Below are 22,021 nucleotides of genomic sequence, written 5' to 3'. Positions count from 1 at the left end.
GCAGCCAGCACCCTGCTGGCACTCGCTTCATGCTGCGGCCTGTCACTCTGGCTGCAGCATCCTCTCCTGTGCACCACCACAGCCCCTACAATTTGGCGCGCAGGACTTTTAGATCCCGGAATTCTGTCATGCATGGCACCTGAGTAGGTCCGGCATCAGAACTCGCTCCCCCTGCAATTTTTCTGGTGCAATTTGGTTCCACTTGATTTTGCCTGGCAAGCAGATGGCAGTCTCTTCTTATTAATGGTACATCCTGCAAGGGCTCTTCAGGGATTCATTGCTTCTTATTACAGAGAGGCAGAGGAGTAGAGGAGAGAGGTAGTTGGGTAGTAGAGTTAAGGACGGACTGGAGAAGTGCGAGAGTGTTAGCAAGAAGGTCACAGAGGAGTATATTGGAATAGTCGAGGCGGGATATGAGGGCACTATCATGCGAGTAGATTCAGGGTTGAGCAAAGGACGGATTCTGGACATAGTTTTGAGTTGCAGGAGGTGGTAAGGACTTGGATGTGCTGTTTGAAGGACAAGGCAGAGTCAAGGGTTACTCCAAGGCAGTAGATATCTGCTACAGGGGAAAGCAAGATGTAATTTATTGTGATAGATCAGGTAATGGAATTCAGTGTGATGGAGGAAAGATGATTAGTTCAGATATGTCCACATTGAATTTAGAAAGCATGAGGAGAAGAAGGAGGATATGGCAAACAGACACTCTGGGATTCTGGACGTGATGTCTGGGCCAGAGAGGTAGATCATCAGCGTATAGATGGTATTGGACTTTCTAAGTTGTCCCAGGCCAAATGGTATAGATGGAAAACAGTAGGGGGCCCTAAACAGAGCTTTGAGTTACACCAACAGAGAGAGGGTGGGATGAGAAGGTATTATGGGAATGAGAGACGCTAAATGTGTAGTTAATGATATATGAGGAGATCCAGGAGAGGGCAAGGTCTTTCACACCAAGTGAAGAGAAAATCAAGTGCACAAGTGGTGAGGTGTGATTTGGAGAGATGAGTAAGCTTTCCTTCAGTGATGGTGAGGAGGAAGGTTATGGGGGAAGAGCATTAATCTATTATATGGAAGGGATGTGGTGATTGATTAGTAAAGACTTGCCTGATTTGTTGTTTTTGAAATGTGTGGCAAAATCTTCTGCAAAGATGAAGTAGGTTGGAAGGGGCAATGGTGGGGTGTGGAGGCAGTTAAAAGTGTTGAATAACTGTTTGGGGTTGTGGGATGAAGAAGATAGGAGTATGTGTATTTTTTTTTAGAGTTTTCTATGGGGGTATTCACTTTCACTCCTCCCTCTCAGATGCGGCAGAGCTGTAATTGACAGCAACTATGAGGGAGGATTAAAAATGCAAGCCCCCAGAGAAGACTCTAAAGAAACATATAGTTGCACTACAACTAGACGCTGCCATCATTATATGTGATGGTGGGGATGGCGTTTTCAGGGTGATGGGCAGTATTAGTTTTCCACCACACATAACGTTTTGGATTTAGCCCAAAACGTTCTCCTTTTTCTGATCATGAGCACTTTCTTCTACATACCATGCAGGGGACACGGTGAGCATGTAGAAGAAGGTGCTCTGGTCAGATGAGACCAAACTAGGCCCTTCCCAGCCTGATAATATCAGCCCACAGCTGTCTGCTTGACCTTGGCTGGTAATGAAAAATATGGGGAATCCCTCGTCATTTGTCATTTTTTTTTAAATAATTTTTAAGTTTAATAGGTTAAATGAGGCTAAAAAACACCCTTTAGTGCCATATGAAAAGCACTAAAGGGTACAAGTTTATTATATGTATGGGGCTTGTGACATTAAATATCTACAGGACATCTATCCTACCTATTCTTTCTATCTCATATCTATTCTATCTATCTACAGTATCTCTTTTATATAAGATTGCTTTATTAGTTTGTAAGCTAGCTTTAAATTACATAGAAATTTACAGTATGTAAAAGATGATGTAAAAAACACATGTCATACAGATGTTATACGGAAGCTAGGTGAGAAAAAAATTGCACACTTGCATAGCACTCGCATGACCTAAGTTGAAACATACGGATTCCACTCGTCCAACTTTTCAGGAGCAACATCAGAGCTATTTTTTATATGCTAATGTGAGTGAGCCTTTAGATGTAAACCCCGATATAAGTGCTCAGCGTAGAGCGCAGGTTAAATGTAATCCAAAATGTTCCCAATAAAAGCTTCAACTCAATCCACAAGAAAAGCAAGTCCCCACTAAAGTCGGTCAATGGAAATATAGGGGGCTTCCATGTTACCGGCAGCAAAGGCCCTGGAAAAGTGCTATGGCTCCTCGGCCCCTAAAAGAAACTCAGCGAATTCTGCGCTTTTAAATCCGAATGCACCCCCTCCTTTTAAGCCCCTGTGTGTCTAAACCAAATTTAGCGTCCACATGTTTGGCATTTCTGTAACGATACAAGAACGATCTGGTCACTACAAAGTACTGGTCACTGCAACATACTAGTCACTAGAACAGCAGTTTTCAATTTTCCCTCAGGAACATCCACTGCTGCTTGTTTCTTGAAAACACTCATGGAGTCAAATCATCACTTAACTTGTAGATAAATTATGAGAGGGATGTAACTTTGAAAATGGGGTCACTTGAGAGGAGATTCTGCTCTTCGGGTACTTAGGGGCTCTGTATATGGAGTCCGCAAACTATTTTATGATAAGTTGTTCTCCAAGAGTCAAATAGCATTCTGTCCCTCCCGAGCCTCGCCATGCGGATAAGCAGTACTGTCAGTGGTGTAGCTAAAGTCCCATGGGCCCCTGTGCAAGATTTGGACCGGGACCCCCTCAGTATATGTTGATACTGTATGTACAGTTGTGCTCAAAAGTTTGCATACCCCGACCGAATTTGTGCTTTCTTGGCCTTGTTTCAGAGAATATGAATATAGTGTATTGCCCCCTCTAACATCAATGACAGCTTGAAGTCTTTTGTGGTAGTTGTGGATGAGGTTCTTTATTTTCTCAGATGGTAAAGCTGCCCATTCTTTTTGGCAAAAAGTCTCCAGTTCCTGTAAATTCCTGGGCTATCTAGCATGAACTGCGCGCTTGAAATCTCCCCAGAGTGGCTCATTGATATTGAGGTCAGGAGACTGAGATGGCCACTCCAGAACCTTCACTTTGTTCTGCTGTAGCCAATGACAGGTCGACTTGGCCTTGTGTTTTGGATCGTTGTCATGTTGGAATGTCCAAGTACGTCCCATGCACAGCTTCCGGGCTGATGAGTGCAAATTTGCCTCCAGTATTTGCTGATAACGTGCTGCATTCATCTTTCCTTCAACTTCTACCAAGTTTCCTGTGCCTTTGTAGCTCACACATCCCCAAAACATCAGCGATCCACCTCCGTGCTTTACAGTAGGAATGGTGTTTCTTTCATCATAGGCCTTGTTGACCTCTCTCCAAATGTAACGTTTATGGTTGTGGCCAAACAGTTCAATTTTGGTCTCATCACTCCAAATTACCTTGTTCCAGAAGTTTTGAGGCTTGTCTCTGTGCTATTTGACATATTGTAGGAGAGATACTTTATGGCATTTGCGCAGTAATGACTTTCTTCTGGTGACTCGACCATGCAGCCCATTTTTCTTCCAGTGCCTCCTTATTGTGCATCTTGAAACAGCCACACCGCTAGTTTATACCAGTCTCCCATGATCTTTAAATTATTCAGAACACCCTGCCATACCGAGGAGAGCAACGAAGCAAACCGTTCCTCCTCAGGAACTCCTGAACCTCCTCCCCCACTAAAGGTACCAAACTGTGGGTGATAACCATATGCACCGAAGAACAATGACCTGCCAGTGGACTCTTGCCGATGATTATTAATGGCAAATTCTGCCAGCGGTAAGTAGGATGCCCAATCCTCCTGATTTTCGAAGATGAAACACCTGAGATAGGTCTCCAAGTTCTGCTTGACACGCTCGGTCTGACCATTCGACTAAGGGTGGAAGGCAGAGGAAAAGGACAGCTGCAAACCCAGTCCAGAACAGAATGCCTTCCAGAACTTGGAAGCAAACTGGGTCCCCCGATCTGACACCACATCGGAGGGAACCCTGTGAAGCTTCACAATCATGGCCTACTAGCGATAGGTAGCGGAAGAAGAGTACCGGACAGACGGATATGCAAAACCTTAGAACGTTCATAGAAGCGCCATCTTCTGGCGCTGTACCCAACTCATCCAGGGCCCTGGTGCGGTGGCTCCCTGGGTAATAAAGGGGTTAGGGCCAGCTTTGTATTATCAGCTGGCTCTAAGCCAGAAATTCATGGGGGCACGCCAATATTAGACATGACCGCCATGAATTTCTAGTGAAGTATTTAAAAAAAACACAACACAGAAATTATTTTTTTTATTAGAAAAAAAACAAAACACTTTATTAAAAAAAATAATCTTCCGTCCGACGTAGTCCAATGGAGTCTTCTTCTTTAGCTCAGCTACATCTCTGGTAGAGATACTCTACCAGAGATGTAGCTGAGCTGTGCGGCCGTGGGAAAGTTCATGTGATTTCATACTGTCAAGCATGAACCCTCTGAGGGCACTGCGCCTGCTTCAAATGAACAGCTGATCAGCATCAGCTGATACCTCAGCTGTTCATTTGAAATAACCGTCGGGAAAAAGTGGTAGAGCAGATCACCTTGCTCTGTCAGCGGTGACTTGCTCTTGACAGCGGCTGTCCCGTGGGCAGTGGAGCTGGGGCACAGAGCGCTGTGTACGGTGCTGTGTTCCCTGCTCTTCCTGGCGGTGTATGTACAGCTCTGTCTGCTGGAGTCTGTTTACCGCCGGCTTCTGCCTGCAGCAGCAGCCAGAGCTGTACATACACCGCCAGGAAGAGCAGGGAGCACAGCGCTGTGTGCCCCAGCTCCACTGCCCACGGGACAGCTGCTGTCATGAGCAAGTATACTCGCCTCGCCATATTTGAACCTCCCGCCCAGCATTAGCCAATCACAGTAATGCCGCAGCCTTCTTGGTTGTGGCATTGCTATGATTGGCTGGCCACCCAGCGTCATACATGCCCCCACCATTTTGTGCACATTGCATGAAGAACACAGCTAGTGTAGGGAGAGTGTGAGCGGCTGCTAGGGAGAGTTAGAGTTGTGAAAAGCCAGAAAAAAACTATATTTAACCCAAAAGCTTTTCTCAGAGCTACCAGGAGGAGTATTGTTGTAGTAAGGGACTGTAGTGCAGGGAGACAGGCAGGAGGTAGCGTTACAGTTCCACATAGTACCTCAATAGCAGAGCTGACTCAGCTCTTCTCAGAGCTGAAAGTATAAGCTTAGGGACTAGTTTGTGTTCCCAGATAATTTTGGGGCCACATTTACCCCTCCAGGCACAAGTTTTTGGGCCATTGCAGTGCTGTTTTTAAAAGAAATAGCACACGCGGTACCTCAGGTCTGACACGCAGGCAGCACCTCTGGCCAGGGTGGTGAATGGTTTTGTGTAATCCCGCCTGTAACCTCTGGCCAATTTTTGTGTGCAGTTGCGTTGCTGTTTGTTAAACACCAAGCATTAGTAGCCTGTAGTGTTATCCTTCCACAAAACAGTAACTGCTACTTGTTTACCAATATCTGCATCTAAACATCTGCAACCATGTCACAAAAACCACAAAATCTGAAAAAGACTGTTGCGAAGGGACGCGAGCGTGGGCTTGTCAGTCATGCCCAACAAGGCACTGAGTCTGGGAGACAGAGGAAGATTGATGCATCTATGTTCCTGTCTAAATTTCCCGGTCTGGAACGTAAACGTGTCTTGAAGCCGGAAGAGCAAGACCAGATAATGTCTTGGATGGCTGATAAGACCTCAACGAATTGTTCTAGCAGCAACCAATCTTCCTTGAACACACAGTCTCCTGTCGATAGAAAGAATGCTGGGTCATCCAATCCTCAACCTCTTCCTATTTCCTCACCTCGTCAGCAGTCACCGTAAACATTTGACCCCAAGCTTGGCCACTCTGAGGATTTGTTTGGTACATATGATCCTTTGGTTGACTCTGGCCTCTCAGCCTGCAACATTGACGAGGAAAGTGAGGATGTATTCTCGGTTCATGGCCAAATATTTGAAAACCACGGCCCAAAGAAAGCCACTTTCAGCCACGTCATATACCGCCTGAGGGGGTGGAGGCTCATGATGAGACACAGTTGTCATCTGGCCAGCCGACTATATCAACCCGGAATCAGGATGAAATAGACGACGAGGTGGTTGATGAGACCACTGATCCTACCTGGAATGTTGGCATGCATAGTCAGCACAGCAGCACAGAGGAAGAAAGTGGATACGTAGCACCTACAAAGGCACCAAGGGCTACTGGTTTGAGCAGAGTGCTAAGTGTGTCAACTCTTGCCAAGAGCAATCCCTCTGTGCTCCAAATCAAGGCAAGAGTGCGTTCAGCCGCTCTCTGGAAAAATTTTTGGATACTCCTTCTGAACCAAATGTTGTAATCTGTAGCATCTGCCATACAAAGGTAAGCAGAGGCCAGGGCAAAGGCAACCAGAGCACCACGAGTATGTGGAAACACATGGCAGCTAAGTACCCTACTCGGTGGGCAGAACAACAGGGTACAAAATCTGTGTCTTCGGGTCAAAACACTGCCATGTTACCTGTGATCCGTCCTTCCAATTTGCTGGCCAGGAAGCAGGTGCTGCTCATACTTACTGCTCACAAGCTGCGGTTGTAGATTTATAAATTAGGAGGGCACCATCCAAAGTTTAGGATCTACATGCAGCATGTCCCTAAAGAACCATGAAGTAAAAGAGAGAAGAGGACATGCATGACAGCAGTGATCACCACCAATAATCAAAGTTCAAATAATGTTTACAAAATATCAAAAAATTTTATTCGACACATGGACATACCCACAGAACATCTAAAACACCATTAAAAAGAAATGAAGGACAACTTCCATTCCTGTTCAAACCCACTACTTCAGAAACCTTTCATGATAAAGACAAATCTTGGGTGCAAAAACAATATACATGCATAGGATAACAAACAGGCTTGATGGTGACTCTGTGGTGGTCAATATTGCATTTGCCCGGGCATGAATTACCACAGAAACAAAATTAGTGTGTAAATGGTGCAACAGTTAAACACTATTTGGAGTATACACAAAACCATATATTTTGGAACAACCCCACACAGCTGAGAGCATCAGTGTGCAGTAATAGATATCCCACCCAGGAGGCCCTGGCGGTCTTCAAACATACAAACAAACAATATAATAATAATACTAATGCTGCTGTTATGAACAAGCTGTGCTGGACACAGGTTGCTGTATAAACCCAATAAGTTCAAATCCAAGGAAATAGCCAGGCGATAATACCCAAAGATGAAAAGTCCTATTTGGCCTAACGCTGTGGAGGGATCTTAATGGCCCTCTGATCCACTACTACAATAGCCCCTCGCGATTAGAATACTTATTATAATTATGATATTGTACATTTAACAGTCACGCACAGGTTTTGTGGAGGCTCTGTGACGATCAATGTTACACAAGCCCTAAATATATGGTAAAGGGTAAACCATGCTGGGTATGATTCAACAAATAGCAGCTATTTTAAAGTGTACATTGTGTTAGAATGCACGCATTCTTTAATTCCAGGATTTGCATATAGACAAGCCACTAAAAATATAGACATAAAAATGCAGTAATTGCTCATAACTACCAGTAACCCTAATGCTGCCAGATAGCACAATCTAAGGGGATATCCCTATTTTGTATGAGTTAAAGTGAGAGCAGGGTGCTGCATTAGCCCAATACGAACCCAACCAGAAGCATGCCCTGTGGGCAATGTCACATGCTGGAAAGCCTGTTGCACTGAAAGGTGTAGATGGGTCCTAGGCAACCCAACGTTTATCGCCACACACGGTGGCTTCGTCAGGAGTCTGCGGTTGTAGAGAGACAGGACACAAGTCCATCCACTTGTTTGTCACAGTCAACTGTCCAGGTGTCCGTGCCCCAGATCTATGAAAGGAACCGGAAATACCAAGCTTAGCACCCACAAGCACAAATACTTAACGCTCACATTGCCAAGTTGCTAGCCGTGGAGATGTTGCCGTTTAGGCTTGTGGGGACACAGTCTTTCCGCTATCTGTTGGCTGTGGCTGCCCCACGATACTCTGTTCCCAGCCGGCACTATTTTTCACGGTGTGCCGTCCCCGCGTTACACCAGCACGTCTTAAGCAATCTAAAGCGTGCTCTCACCAATGCCGTAACGAGGAAGGGCCACCTAACAACGGACACCTGGACAAGTAGCTGTGGACAGGAACGATACATCTCTGTCACGGCACACTGGCTCAACCTGGTGGAGAGTGGGACAACTTCTCAAAGTGGACCATCACATATACTACCCACGCCACGAATAGCGGGCCCAACATCATTCATGGTGTCCGCCTCATCATATACGTCCAGTCTACACTCTTCCTCCTCCGCTTCCTCATCCAATGCTGAATTACCCTCAACATCACGCCCAAGTTGGGAGCTTTGCATCAGCGCATCAGCAAGGCGACAACATGCTCTGCCCAAGCTGATCTGTTTAGGTCAAACACCGCACACTGCAGCTGAGCTCTGGAAAGGTATAAAGCAACAGACCGATCATTGGCTCTCCCCACTGCAACTCCAACCCGGTTTGGTCGTCAGCGATAATGGGCGTAACCTCGTGGCGTCTTTAAAGCTCGGGAAGCTGGTACACGTGACATGCATGGCTCACGTGCTGAACCTAGTGGTGCAGAAATTTCTCAAAACCTACCCGAACTTGACGTACCTACTTGACAAGGTGCGCCGGATTTGCGCCCATTTCAGACATTCATCAACAGCTGTTGCCAGTCTTGCAGCTCTTCAAATGCAATTTAATTTACCCAACCTCATTTGTGACCTGCCCACACGTTGAAACTCAACATATCCTATGTTAGCAAGGATTAGTGAGCAGCAGAGGGCACTTGCAGAATACCAGCTTAAACATGTCCGTCAGACTGAGACTCAGCCAAGACACACAACTACTGTCGAGTGGGTATGGATCGCTGACATTTGTGAAGTGTTTGATAACTTTGAGTACTGCACCAAGCTTGTGAGCGGTGATCAGTCTATCAGTGTAACGATCCCTATGCTATGTCTGCTGAAAGAATTGCTGCAGAATCTAAAAATGGAATCTTTGACTGCTCAGCAGCTGGGATGGAGCAAGATTTCACACTCGCTGATCCTCGCCAGCCCAGCCAATGTCATCAGCCAACATTGGGGAATGAAGATGATGAGGAGGGAGATGACTTCTTTTTCTGTGGTACCGAGGGGAACCCTCATGCTATCGAGGGTACTCCCAACCCCAGCTTTATGTCTGTCCAGCATGGGTGGGCTGGAGAGGAGGAGGAGAGTCAGTGTGAGGCCACGATGGGTATTGTTCCTCCTTCTGGGGACACAGAACATTTGAGTCTTTGCAGCTTGGCACACATGGCACAATTCATGTCTGTCTGTCCCAAGACCCTCGCGTGATCAACATTTTGACCAGCAACCTATACTGGTTGGCCACCTTTCTGGACCCACGGTACAAGGACAAATTTCCTTTTCTACTGTTGCAGTCACCAAGGGGCTTTACAATTGAATACTTCAAGAGGGCTGTTGTCGACAATTTGATGACAAGATCACCCTCAAACACCGCTGTTAGCAGAGGTACCAGCTTTTTGCAACAGCAGTCATTCATGGGGAGAGACACTCCCAGCATGTCCAAAAGAGGTGGGGGGAAGATGTCCACAAACTGGGCCATCTTCAATAAACCTTCTCATCAGCAAGGGCTTGGTGGTCCGGTAACCATGTCAAGGAGAGAGAAATTGAACAACATGGTCAACGAGTATGTAAGTGACCATACCTGCTTCCTTACTGACGCTTCTGTTCCGTTTAATTACTGGGTATCCGAGCTTCATAGTTGGACAGAGCTCTCCTTATGTGCCTTGGAGGTGCTGGCCTGCCCTGCTGCAGCATGTTTTCAGTGCCGCTGGGGCAATCATCACCGATACACGGACACGGCTGACTACAGAGAATGCAGACAGGCTGACTCTGATAAAATTCAACAAGGACTGGATTTCACCACAGTTCTTAAGCCCTCCAGAAGACATGATCCAAAGCTAAAGTCAATCAAAATGTTCTTTTATGCTACAGGTGTTCACGTCCATCCCTTTCCATACAAAAACAATTTCCTAAATCGTACACGAGTACCCTACTCCTGTTCCTGCCACGTGTTCCTCATGGTCAAAACCCTAGAAACACTGTTCCATTAATTTATATTTCCCATCGGAGGCATTTGTGATGGGACCTCCTTACTTCATCAACCATGATATAGCCCCTTGGGCTAATTTTTTGAGGCACCATGCCTATGCCTGCACATTGGGCAGTGGAAGTACTGTGCTAGAAGTCCTAGCTTCATGATTGTCTGGCCCATGAGGCCTGCTTCCTTCATCAACCATCAGACAGCCCCTTGGGCTAATGTTTTGAGGCACCATGCCTATGCCTGCACATTGGGCAGTGGAAGTACTGTGCTAGAAGTCCTAGCTTCATGATTGTCTGGCCCATGAGGCCTGCTTCCTTCATTAACCATCAGACAGCCCCTTGGGCTACTTTTTTGAAGCAACATGCCTATGACTGCACATTGGGCAGTGGAAGTTGAACAACAAGGACAGTAGTCCAACTTTTATAATTGTGATGCCCTACTACTGATGATGATGGGTGGCTTTTTCCTGCGTTAACCATCACACAACCCCTAGGGCAGTTAGCTATCCTTACGCCACTTACACACTGAGCTGTCAGAAGATCGCCTCGATCATCACTCGCTCCTACGTCACTTATGATAGCTCAGTGCGTACATGGCGTACGAGTCACGGTCTGCCGGCAATAAATAACAGTACTTCAAACAGTGTTTGTACACTCGTGCAGCCCCTGACCAGGTGCCCCTATGCTACATACATTTACACCATACATTTTCTGACGCTGTACCCAACTCATCCAGGGCCCTGCTGCGGTGGCTCACTGGGTAATAAAGGGGTTAGGGCCAGCTTTGTATTATCAGCTGGCCCTAAGCCCGAAATTCATGGGGTCACGCCAATATTAGACATGACCGCCATGAATTTCTGAGTGAAATATTAAAAAAAACACAACACAGAGAAAAAAATATTTTATTAGAAATAAAACACAAAAAAAATTAGAGACTCCATCTTTATTAAAAAAAATTATCTTCCGTCCGAAGTAGTCCTATGGAGTCTTCTTCTTTAGCTCAGCTACATCTCTGGTAGAGATTCTCTACCAGAGATGTACCTGAGCTGTGCGGCCGTGGGAAAGTTGATGTGTGTTCATGCAGTCAAGCATGAACTCCCATGAACCCTCTGAGGGCACCGCGGCTACTTCAAATGAACAGCTAATCAGCATCAGCTGATACCTCAGCTGTTCATTTGAAATAACCGGCGGGAAAGCCGGCAGTGATAAGACTTCACCGCCGGCTTTCCCGTTTGGTGCTGCGCTCCCCGCTCCCTGATGTACGCCCCCCCCGCCGCCTCCCATCCCGATCCTAAGTTAGCACCGGGCGGGGAGTGTACATCAGGGAGCGCAGCACCGAACGGGAAAGCCGGCGGTGAAGTCTTTTCACTGCCGGCTTCCCCGCCCGGGTCCTTCGCTCCCCGCTCACTGGTGCTGCGCTCCCCAATCCCTGGTGCTTCGCTCCCCGCCCGGTCCTAATTTAGGATTGGGATGGGAGGCGGCGGGGGGAGTGGAGTATCGGGATGGGAGGCTGTGGCTGAGTGATTGTTTAAAAGCCGGCTGCTTTTTACCGCCGGCTTTTAAACAATCATGCACCCATTTCAGCCTTTTCCTCAGCCCCCAGACCGCTTTATAGGCTCCAGCAGACAATTACTCGGCTTACTCGCTTTTCCCATTGACTTACATTGGACTCGCTACTCGTAACGAGTACCCTAGTATTGGGACCTACTTGTTACGAGTATAGTAAGTCCGATTATTTCACTACTCGCTCATCCCTAGTAGTAAGAAATAAGCTTGCTGTTTTCTTCTGCACAATGCAGAGGCATATTCACGGTGGTTATGGACGGTGACACAATACTTGAAATGTATGTTACTGTAGAACTGCAGGTTAAGCTGAGATCCTCCATCATCCCAGTATAGTGCCACCCAGGTCAATGTGTTTCACTATGACCACTACATTCCAACTACGCTTCCTGAGAACAACGTAAGGGAGCTTCTCTGGTTGTCGCCTTACCAAATGGGCCCCAGCCTAGCTGACACTGCCTCACTTATGGCAGCTTCCAGGTCAGGCTAACACTAAACACGTTCCTAAAAGTCTCTTGCTGTAGGTGCCTCAACTTGCCTGCTTAAGGAAGAACACTGCTGCCACTGAAGATCCCTTGTTGAAACTTGCTTTCTTTTCCTCGCCTCAACTACACGCACACCCAGTGATGATAACTTTCCTCTGAGGATGTCCTTTCTTGTCTCTTACTAACAACTAAACAGGAACTGACACAGAGGTCCCCAATCCTCCTCCCCAACCAAGGGCTGGCCATACAATTAACCCTGTCACCTTTGAATAACAGGAACTGCAACCTCCAAGAGGATAACACATACAATACAGTACATTTAAAACAATATGGGTCTTCAGAGAGGTGTTATGCCATCTTCTCCACCGCACCCTCAAACCTTTCCAGCAAAATCTGAACTCCAATATGGTGCCTTTCCTTCTGAGCTTTGCACTATGCTTCAAAAGTAGTTTTTGACCACATATGGGGTATTACTCAGGAGAAATTGCACAACAAATTGTATTGTGCATTTTCTTTTATTATCCCTTTTGAAAATTGAAAACTTGGGGCCAAAGCAACATTTTAGTGGAAAAAATGGTAATTTTCCATTGACTCATCCCAATGTTATACAATTCTGTGAATTGTCTGTGGGCTAAAAATGCTGACTACACCACAAGATGAATTCCTCAAGAGGTGTACTTTGCAAAATGGGGTCACTTGTGTGGATTTCTGCTGTTATGCCATGTCAGGGGCTTTTCAAATGTGACAGCGTCCGCAACCTATTCCAGCCAAAATTTCACTCCAAAATTCATTTGGCGATCCTTCTCTTCTGAGCCCTGCCGTGTGCCCAAACAGTAGTTTTACGTCACTTATGAACTATCAGTGTGCTCAGGAAAAATTGCACAACAATTTTTACAGTCCATTCTCTCCTGTTACCCTTGTGAAAATGAAAAATGTGGGGCTGAAACAACATTTTTGCCGAAAAATTTATTTTTCCATTTTCACGGCTCAACGTTATAAAATTCTGGGAAGCACCTGTGGGTTCAAGGTGCTCACTACACCACTAGATGAGTTCCTTGAGGGGTGTAGTTTCCAAAATAGCATCACTTGTGGGGGTTTCCACTATTTAGGCACATCAGGGGCTCTGCAAATGCGACATGGCATCTGCTATGTATTCCAATTTTGCGCTCCAAAAGTCAAATGGCACTCTCTCCAGTCTGAGCACTGCCGTGTGCCCAAACAGTAGTTTCCCACCTTATGTGGGGTATCAGTGTACTCAGGAGAAATTGCACAATAAATTGTTCCATTTCTCCTGTTACCCTTTTGAAAATGCAAACTTTGGGGCTAAAGCTTTTTTTTTATGGGAGACAGTAAAATTTTCATTTTTTCCTTCCACATTACTTTAATTCTTGCACCTGAAAGGTTAATAAACTTCTTGAATGTGGTTTTGAGCATCATGAGGGGTACAGTTTTTAAAACGGTGTCATTTTTGTTTTTTCTCTGTCGCATAGGCCCCTCAAAGTCACTTCAAATGAATGCGGCCTCTAAAAAAAAATTGGTTTTGTAATTTTTGTTGGAAAAATGAGAAATTGCTCATCAACTTTTAACCCTTCTAACTAAAGTGCAACATGTCACGAAAAACAATCTCAGAATCACTGGGATTTGTTGAAGCTTTCCAAAGTTATTACCACATAAACTGACAGTGATCAGAATAATAACATTTGGCCCGGTCAGAAAGGTGAAAATAGACTGAGGAGTAAAGGAGTGAACAGCTGCAAATGGAACTGTGCTCTACTCTCTGGTATTAAAGGCAGATGATAGCTGCATAACACAGCCATTAGCTGCTGGGAAAGATGCGGACTCAGCTTCTGGGCCTGCATCATAGATTGAGACAAGATGTATTTTGTGAAACTACGTCATATGTCGGGAAGGTATTAATGATGTCATTGTGGTTTAAGTATAACTTAATGATGTTGTTATGTATGTGACATGGCCATTGTTGCCGTTGATGGTATTCCACAGTCTCGTGCAGTACACACTGATATCGGCACTCCACCAAGTGATTGGCTGCAGCCATCATGTGCAGATGTGACCAACTGACATAACGTGTCATTTTTATATCGTCTCATCTTCTTTCTATTTAGGTTCCTTCAAAAAAAGGATCCTCTGCTAATAAATTCAATATGAAATGACTTTCCCGATTGACTCGTCAAGGATGAATAAGGACAGAGACCAGATTGCGGAGAGGATATTAAACCTCACCCTGGAGATAATCTTCCATCTCACTGGAGAGGTGAGAGGTTCTGATGTCATCACATGACATCATTATCTATGGGAATAACAGGTGATATGACCGGAGAGGTGATAGACTCTGGAAATGTCTGTAGTGATATTATTAATGTCTCCACACTCAGGATTACACAGTGGTGAAGAAGACCTCTAGTGATCGCTGTCAGGACCCTGTGTCTGAAGGACGGGAAGGAATCCTGAGCCCAATCCCGGTGCCTCCACCTCACCCCCGGATACATGAGGACATCAATGACCAGAAGGTCCTAGAACTCACCAACAAGATGATTGAGCAGCTGACTGGAGAGGTGACACTGCTGGGAATGCTGGGACATTATACAGGACAGCACTGGAGGATTCTGGGTGATGACGGTATCATTGTGTGTGTCAGGTTGCTATAAGGTGTCAGGACGTCACCGTCTATTTCTCCATGGAGGAGTGGGAGTATCTAGAAGGACACAAGGATCGGTACAAAGAGGTGATGATGGAGGAGCACCGGCCCCGCACATCACCAGGTAATAGACAGGACTAAATCCACACGGCCTATAATTCTCTGTATGTAATAATGATGTCAGTCCTGTCTGTGTCTCCTGCAGGTCTCTCCAGTAAGAGGACAACCCCAGAGAGATGTCCCGCTCCTCCTCCTGCACAGGACCATCAGGTAGATGGAGATCTCCCCTATGATGTGTAGACGGCTGTGACCTCCTTGTGTTCAGTCTTGTCTTCTCCTCCAGTATTAGATGTTTTATACTTGTGTAATGAGAGCGGTGGAGACGGCAGGATCACAGCTGACCACAGACATGGCCGGATCTTCTCACCATTATTCCCGGTGACTTCTCCAATCATCGGGGACTTTTACAATATTTGTTTTGCAGATTTTGGATCCGGATAAAGATCTGAACAATATTACTGCTCCAGAGAGAAATGAGAGGGGCGATCAGCGGTGTAAAGAGGAGACCCCTACAGATAACCGCCCAGGTGAGGAGCTTTAGATGAATATTCACTGTTCAGCCACAATCTGAATTGATAATAATGTGATCCTGTTATATGTGATGTCACAGGTCGTGCATTTATAATATGGATGATAATATACAGCTGGAGATGAATTATACTTATGTGAGCGGCTGATTTCTTCATCATCTGATGTCAGTTCTAATGAAGGAAAGAATTTCTCCAGTTTGTGACTCAGAAACCATTAGCTCCTATTAATTTCATGTCAGTGTTTGGTGACAGAATACTGAACATGGAGACGTCCCCCTAAATAACCGCGACTGACAGCCGGGCTCCGGCCATAATGATTGGGAGTGGAGATAACTCTGATCTTAGTCTTTACTAGTGATGATCAAGCGTGTTCTATTAACCCTTTCTGGCAAGGACGCCTGGGTGCTCGCCGAGTATGTTGGCTTGCCTGGTGAACAGGCTATCTCTGAATGTGTCACAGCTGTCTAACAGCCGTGAGACTTGTTGGCGCGGCGACAATAAATGAAACGCCGAGCAAGCCAAAATACTCGGCGAGCACCCAGGCGAACTCGCCGGAAAGGGTTAATAGAACACGCTCGATCATCACTAGTCTTTACCCCCTAAGATGCTACTTTTAGTAGAAGCCATGAGCTCTAGGTGGTTAGATAATGGAGGGGAATTTCTCTGCCACCCGTGAGACCAAATAATTAATGTTTTTCGTTTCGAAAAATGAAAGTGCACAGGGATAAAAAACAATTAAAACCTTTTATTGTTACAAAACTTGGATTTGCTTTGTGAAAGAAAAAAGAAGACACTTATATAGTGTAACCCAGATAATAAAAATGTATACATTATTTTAACAGTTCCTTTTCCAAAAAATAAATGAGTTATGCATCTACAGCTGCCCCCAAAAGGGTTAAATCAAAAATTGTGAATCTTCCGGAATAAGAATAATCAGACAACGCGGCTCTCGGAACTAAGTACGGTATTTTCTTTCCATGAAATTTAGAATTTTTATGGAAAAGTTGTAAAACCGATAACAAACTAATAGTATCTGTATATATATTTGTTATTATTATTAGGACTCGATGTTACTTGGATTCAATTGTTAAAAAACAACACAATTCCGCCATTATTTTTTGAGTGTTTTTATGTAAAATAAACTGGCGACAGGATTCTCAATCTCCGCTCAGTGTGAATACGGTGATTGTGTCACTAGTTTTTGAGCCTCATAACGTCTTTATCTTTCCATCGATGGAGATGTGTGAGGACTTGTGTTATGTTGTGAGCTGCAGTGTATAATGGCGCCACATTGGGGACACTTATTCTATTTTTTTTTCCTTTTTTTGAGAAATTAGATAACTCCAAAATGGCAGTTTAGGTGTTCGCTTTTTCTAAAAACTCCTATGGTAATTACTGTACAAGTAATTTAATTTTAGATTTTGATCAGACTTTTATTGATGCAAAAATATCACATGTGATTATTTTCTTATTGTTTTCAATTTCTTTCTTTTTGGGAAAAGATGGGAGGATTTTAAACACTTGTGTGTGTAATATATGTACAATATATCTATTATAGGCTTTCACGCTCTCAGGTAGCAGCTTGTAACACAAAGCCACAAGGTTTTTATACCAGAAACGGAATAATGTTTCTTTCCACTGGTTGCACAGTGCCAAAATCAAAACCAAAAGCATAAAATCCCTGGCATTGTCCAGGTGCAAACCAAACAATACAGATCCCGTCTACCTCAGACATGGCTGAACTAATCCCAGTTCGTTCACACAAAACAAGTATTGTCCATTGCAACCCCTAATATGTGCAGCTTCGTGCACATGGTCTGTGCCGTCTCTTCTCAGAGAATTTGTGGCTTGTCTCTCTGCAGCTCCAACACAAATCCATTATGCTCAGCTCTTCCAGCAGACTGCCTCCGGTGAACACAAGGCCTGGTTCTAGTCATAGCTTTCCAGGTGCATCTAATCAGGATATGTAGAGCTAGGATTTAATTTTAGCTTAGCTGGCTTTGCTACATACCGCCCCCCACCTCTCCTCTGCCCAAAGCCGAGGGTCTGGGTACCGTCTGCCAATCCACAGTGCCTATAAGGGGCCAGTTCTGTATCGACTGTTCTGAGACTATGTTCCGGTGGGCCTCAGGAATCCTGCAAGGCTTTAAATTGACCCACACATGAGGCTCATGCTTGACGACACGAGGCTAACCTAGTAATTCCGAGAACCTGTCCCAATTTTTGGGTACTATTTTCTGGCCGTGCCTTTTTTTTGGGAACGTGACAATGTTTCTGCCCCTGTGGCACCCACAAAGTTGGCTTCTGACTGGGTCAACAAACAAGGGGTTTCAAGCTGGTCCCTAACCTTTCAGGGTTTTAGTGGGTTGCCATGATATGTGGGGAAGGGCTTTCTTTTCCCTGGTCGGTGTATCATATAGTTCACATCTCTCACTTTTTGCACCACTTCATAGGGTCCCTGCCACTTGTTAAGGAACTTGCTCTCCACTGTGGGCACCAACGCAAGTGCCTGATTCCCATGCTTAAATTGTCCGACTCGAGCTGACCGATTATACCCCTGGATTGTGCCTCTGGTGCCTTGAGGAGGCGCTCTTTTTATGTTGACCTGGGCCATGAGATAGTTTCTGGCATCTCCATAGATACACCTTACCCCCAGCCTCTTCCCAGTGACTAGCACATGCGGAAAAGTGGCCTTTAACACGGACACCAAACTTCCTCAGTCCAGTTACAATCACACACTGTTTAGTCACCTGACACAGCTGAAGTCACTCACCAAGTTGAGTTACTGCACTGCATGCAGGATATGCAAATTATGAGAAGTGTCGGCCTTCTAAGCAGTCCATCAGTTTTAAGACCAACGGACAATGGGCTACTCTATGACCCTGGGCACGACACATTCAACAGACAATGGTACAAGATGTACTCCTTGAATCTGGCTCTGACCTCTCCTGGGTCTTGGGCCCCTTCTTTGTGTATCTCAGAAAGGTGAAATCAGGCTCCCTTGATTGCTCAGAGAGTTCTTCATAGCCAAGTATCTTTCCACAAGGCTCACGAGGTCATCTGCATTCTGGGGATCTTCTTGGCAACCCAGCTTTGCACAGATTTTTTTTTTATTGAGTAGATAAATTAAATTCTAGGCCAGTAAGCTTAACCTCTACTGTGGGTAAAATCCTGAAGGGTTTCCTAAGAGATGCTATAATAGAGTATCTGAAGAAGAATAACCTCATGACCCAATATCAACATGGGTTTACGAGGGACCGTTCCTGTCAAACTATTCTGATCAGCTTTTATGAAGAGGTAAGTTCTGGACTGGACCAAGGAAATGCAGTGGATGTTGTGTATATGGACTTTTCAAAAGCTTTTGATACGGTTCCACACAAAAGGTTGATACATAAAATGAGAACAATGGGGATAGGGGAAAATATATGTATGTGGGTTAAGAAGTGGCTCAGTGATAGGAAACAAAGGGTGGTTATTAATGGAAAATACTCAGACTGGGTCTCAGTTAACAGTGGGGTACCACAGGGGTCAGTATTGGGCCCCCTTCTTTTTAACACATTTATTAATGACCTTGTAGGGGGCATACAGAGTAGTATTTCAATATTTGCAGATGACACTAAACTCTGCAGGATAATCAATACAGAGGAGGACAATTTTATATTACAGGAGGATCTATGTAAATGTCTCGCCCCCAGGGGGCCTTACTGTCTGGGGCAGTATATATATATATATCTCACGGTGGCTGGCCCAGGGCGGACAGTGCTGAAAAAGGGGTAGCGATTTATTGAATGAAGTTCAGATTTTTTTTGTGATTCCACCTGTGGTGTCTGGTGAAGGCCACCAGCGCTGCATCAGTCCTCTGAGGCCGGTGACAATGCAGCTAACGATGGTACAGCTCCCCACAGGCGGAGCTGGCCTCAGGGCAGTATAGTGAGATGAACTGTGGGTGCGCTGGGCGTTGTGGAGTAGGTTGGGAACAATGGCGCAGCCGGAGTAACGGACAGAGACAGGGGGTTTTGCTTCGTTTACTTTACTGGTACAGCTGTTAGATACGGTCCAGGGTATTCTAGGTGAAGGGCGCACTTTTGGACTACTCCCCAGTGAGCTGGTATAAGGCCTCCTGTTCCGTGTCTGTCTCTGTGAAAGCTCCTGGCCAGCCTGCAACTGTGCCTAGCTTAAGTGTCCTGCTTCTGTTTAACCTGTTGCTCTGAGGTAGGACCTCCGGTTGGTAACCACTCTCCCTGGACGTCGGGGCCTCCGTGGTTCCTGGTCCTGCACGTGTCTAGCTTCAGGTTTGCCAGGGACTTGTAGTCCTCCTGGGATTCCGGTTAACCCTACTGGGTGTGAAGGGTCCCTGTAGGCTCGGACCCGGTGTCCGGTAAATATACTGGGGTGAGCCTGGTATGCTCCTCTGCCCCCTTAGCTTCACTCCTTCTCTCTCCTCGCCGTCGGCCACACTCGAGGCCTTCACTACAAGGCTGCTGGCGTGCTGCTTCTTCACTGCTCTCTGAGCGTCGGCACGCTCTTAGGCTTCAGGGCTTGCTGGAGGCCTAGCTTGCCTCACACAGCAGCCTGCTCTGCTCCCTCTGAGCACTGTAACTGACACACTGTCTGTAACTGATCTAACTCTTGACTCACTCCAAACTTAACTTAACTGAGCTGCCTGGCTCCACCTTCCCTTTATATATCCCTATCCGGGCTCCCTCTGCTGGTATGAGGTGGAAGGTGGGGGTGTATGGATGTAGTGAGGGCCTCTTGTGGAGAAATCCAACCATGCACCCTTCTGGGTTCTGTGGCACCTATGCGCAGCAGGGGCGCCACATAAACTAGAAGCTTGGGCTGATAAATGGCAAATGAGCTTTAATGGGGATAAATGTAAGGTAATGCACTTGGGCAGAGGAAATAAAATGTATAATTATATGCTTAATTGTAAAACACTGGGCAAAACTGTAACTGAAAAAGACCTGGGTGTATTGGTGGACGACAAGCTCACCTTTGGTGGCCAGTGTCAGGCAGCTGCTGCAAAGGCAAATAAAATAATGGGATGCATTAAAAGAGGCATAGATGCTCATGAGGAGAACATAATTTTACCTCTATACAAGTCACTAGTGCGACCACACTTGGAATACTGTGCACAGTTCTGGTCTCCAGTGTATAAGAAAGACATAGCTGAACTAGAGCGGGTGCCGAGAAGAGCGACCAAGGTTATTAGAGGACTGGGGTCTGCAATACCAAAACAAGTTATTACACTTGGGGTTATTTAGTTTGGAAAAACAAAGGCTTAGGGGTGATCTTATTACTATGTACAAGTATATGAGGGGACAGTACAAAGACCTTTCTACTGATCTTTTTACTCTGAGGCCTGAGACGGGGACAAGGGGGCATCTTCTACGTCTGGAGGAAAGAAGGTTTAATCATAATCACAGAAGGGGATTCTTTACTGTAAGAGCAGTGAGACTATGGAGCTCTCTGCCGCATGATGTTGTAATGAGTGATTCACTACTAAAATTTAAGAAGGGCATGGATGCCTTTCTTGAAAAGTATAATATTGCAGGTTATATATACTAGATTCCTTGATAGGGCGTTGATCCAGGGAACTAGTCTGATTGTCGTATGGAGTCAGGAATGAATTTTTTTCCCAAATGTGGAGCTTAGTGTTTGCCACATGTTTTTTTTTTGCCTTCCTCTGGATCAACATGTTAGGCTATGGGTTGAACTAGATGGACTTAGTCTTCCTTCAACCTTAAAAACTAGGTTACTATGATAAATCGATCCACTACCACTCTTTCCATCATCTCTGCTGGAGAGCAGGTCTCAGGCTGCAGCTATTTTTACACCAGGTGTCAAAGGTCGAACATCTAGGACCAGGGAGGCTTGTCCCCTTGGTTGCACCCAAGTACCAGGGTTACGCTCAAATGAGCCATAATCTCCTCCTTCAGCTTGTCATACTCCTTGGCATCCTGCAGGGCAAGATTGTAGTACTCTTTTTGCAGTTCCCCAGTAAGGTATGGAGTTAGGACCGCTGTCCATTGCTCTGAGGGTATTTTCTCCCTGTCTGCCACCCTCTCAGAAACAGTCAGGAAAGCCTCAATGTCGTCTTTCAGAGTCTTTTCCTGCAAGGCCTCCCATACTGTTTGTCTCAAACGAATACCATCCTTTTGGCTGGTGGTATGTGTCGTCTCCTTGGTCCAGGCAGTTTCTGCCAAGAGAGCCATCTGCATTTGATGCTGATGTTCCAACTGCTGGATCAGGAATTTTTTGGTTTGTTGTTGTTCCTGTTGCTGCTGCTTTTGCTTCTCCTGCTGTTGTAACTGCAGATTGGCCTGGACCAGTTGCTTAACAAGCTCCTTCATGCTTTCAGGCTGTGTCTATAATGCTGTAGCTGCCTTTACTCAGGACATTCATGGCCCACAATCAAACACCAATTGTAGGGGTTCACATTCTCTTGTAGCCTCTTGGAACACGA

At 45.6% G+C, this 22,021-nt stretch overlaps 1 pseudogene; it reads left to right on the top strand.

Annotated features, from left to right (window-relative positions):
• The window catches only part of LOC141273039 (uncharacterized), a 72,193-nt pseudogene that overhangs the window by 9,767 nt on the left and 40,405 nt on the right, over window positions 1-22,021 (top strand).

This window comes from Phyllobates terribilis, unplaced genomic scaffold (assembly GCF_046119375.1).
Source record: "Phyllobates terribilis strain yellow unplaced genomic scaffold, ASM4611937v1 Scaffold_1__5_contigs__length_1240528914, whole genome shotgun sequence".
In the NCBI taxonomy this organism is placed as follows: Eukaryota; Metazoa; Chordata; class Amphibia; order Anura; family Dendrobatidae; genus Phyllobates; species Phyllobates terribilis.
This window is presented reverse-complemented; position numbering and strand designations above follow the sequence as displayed.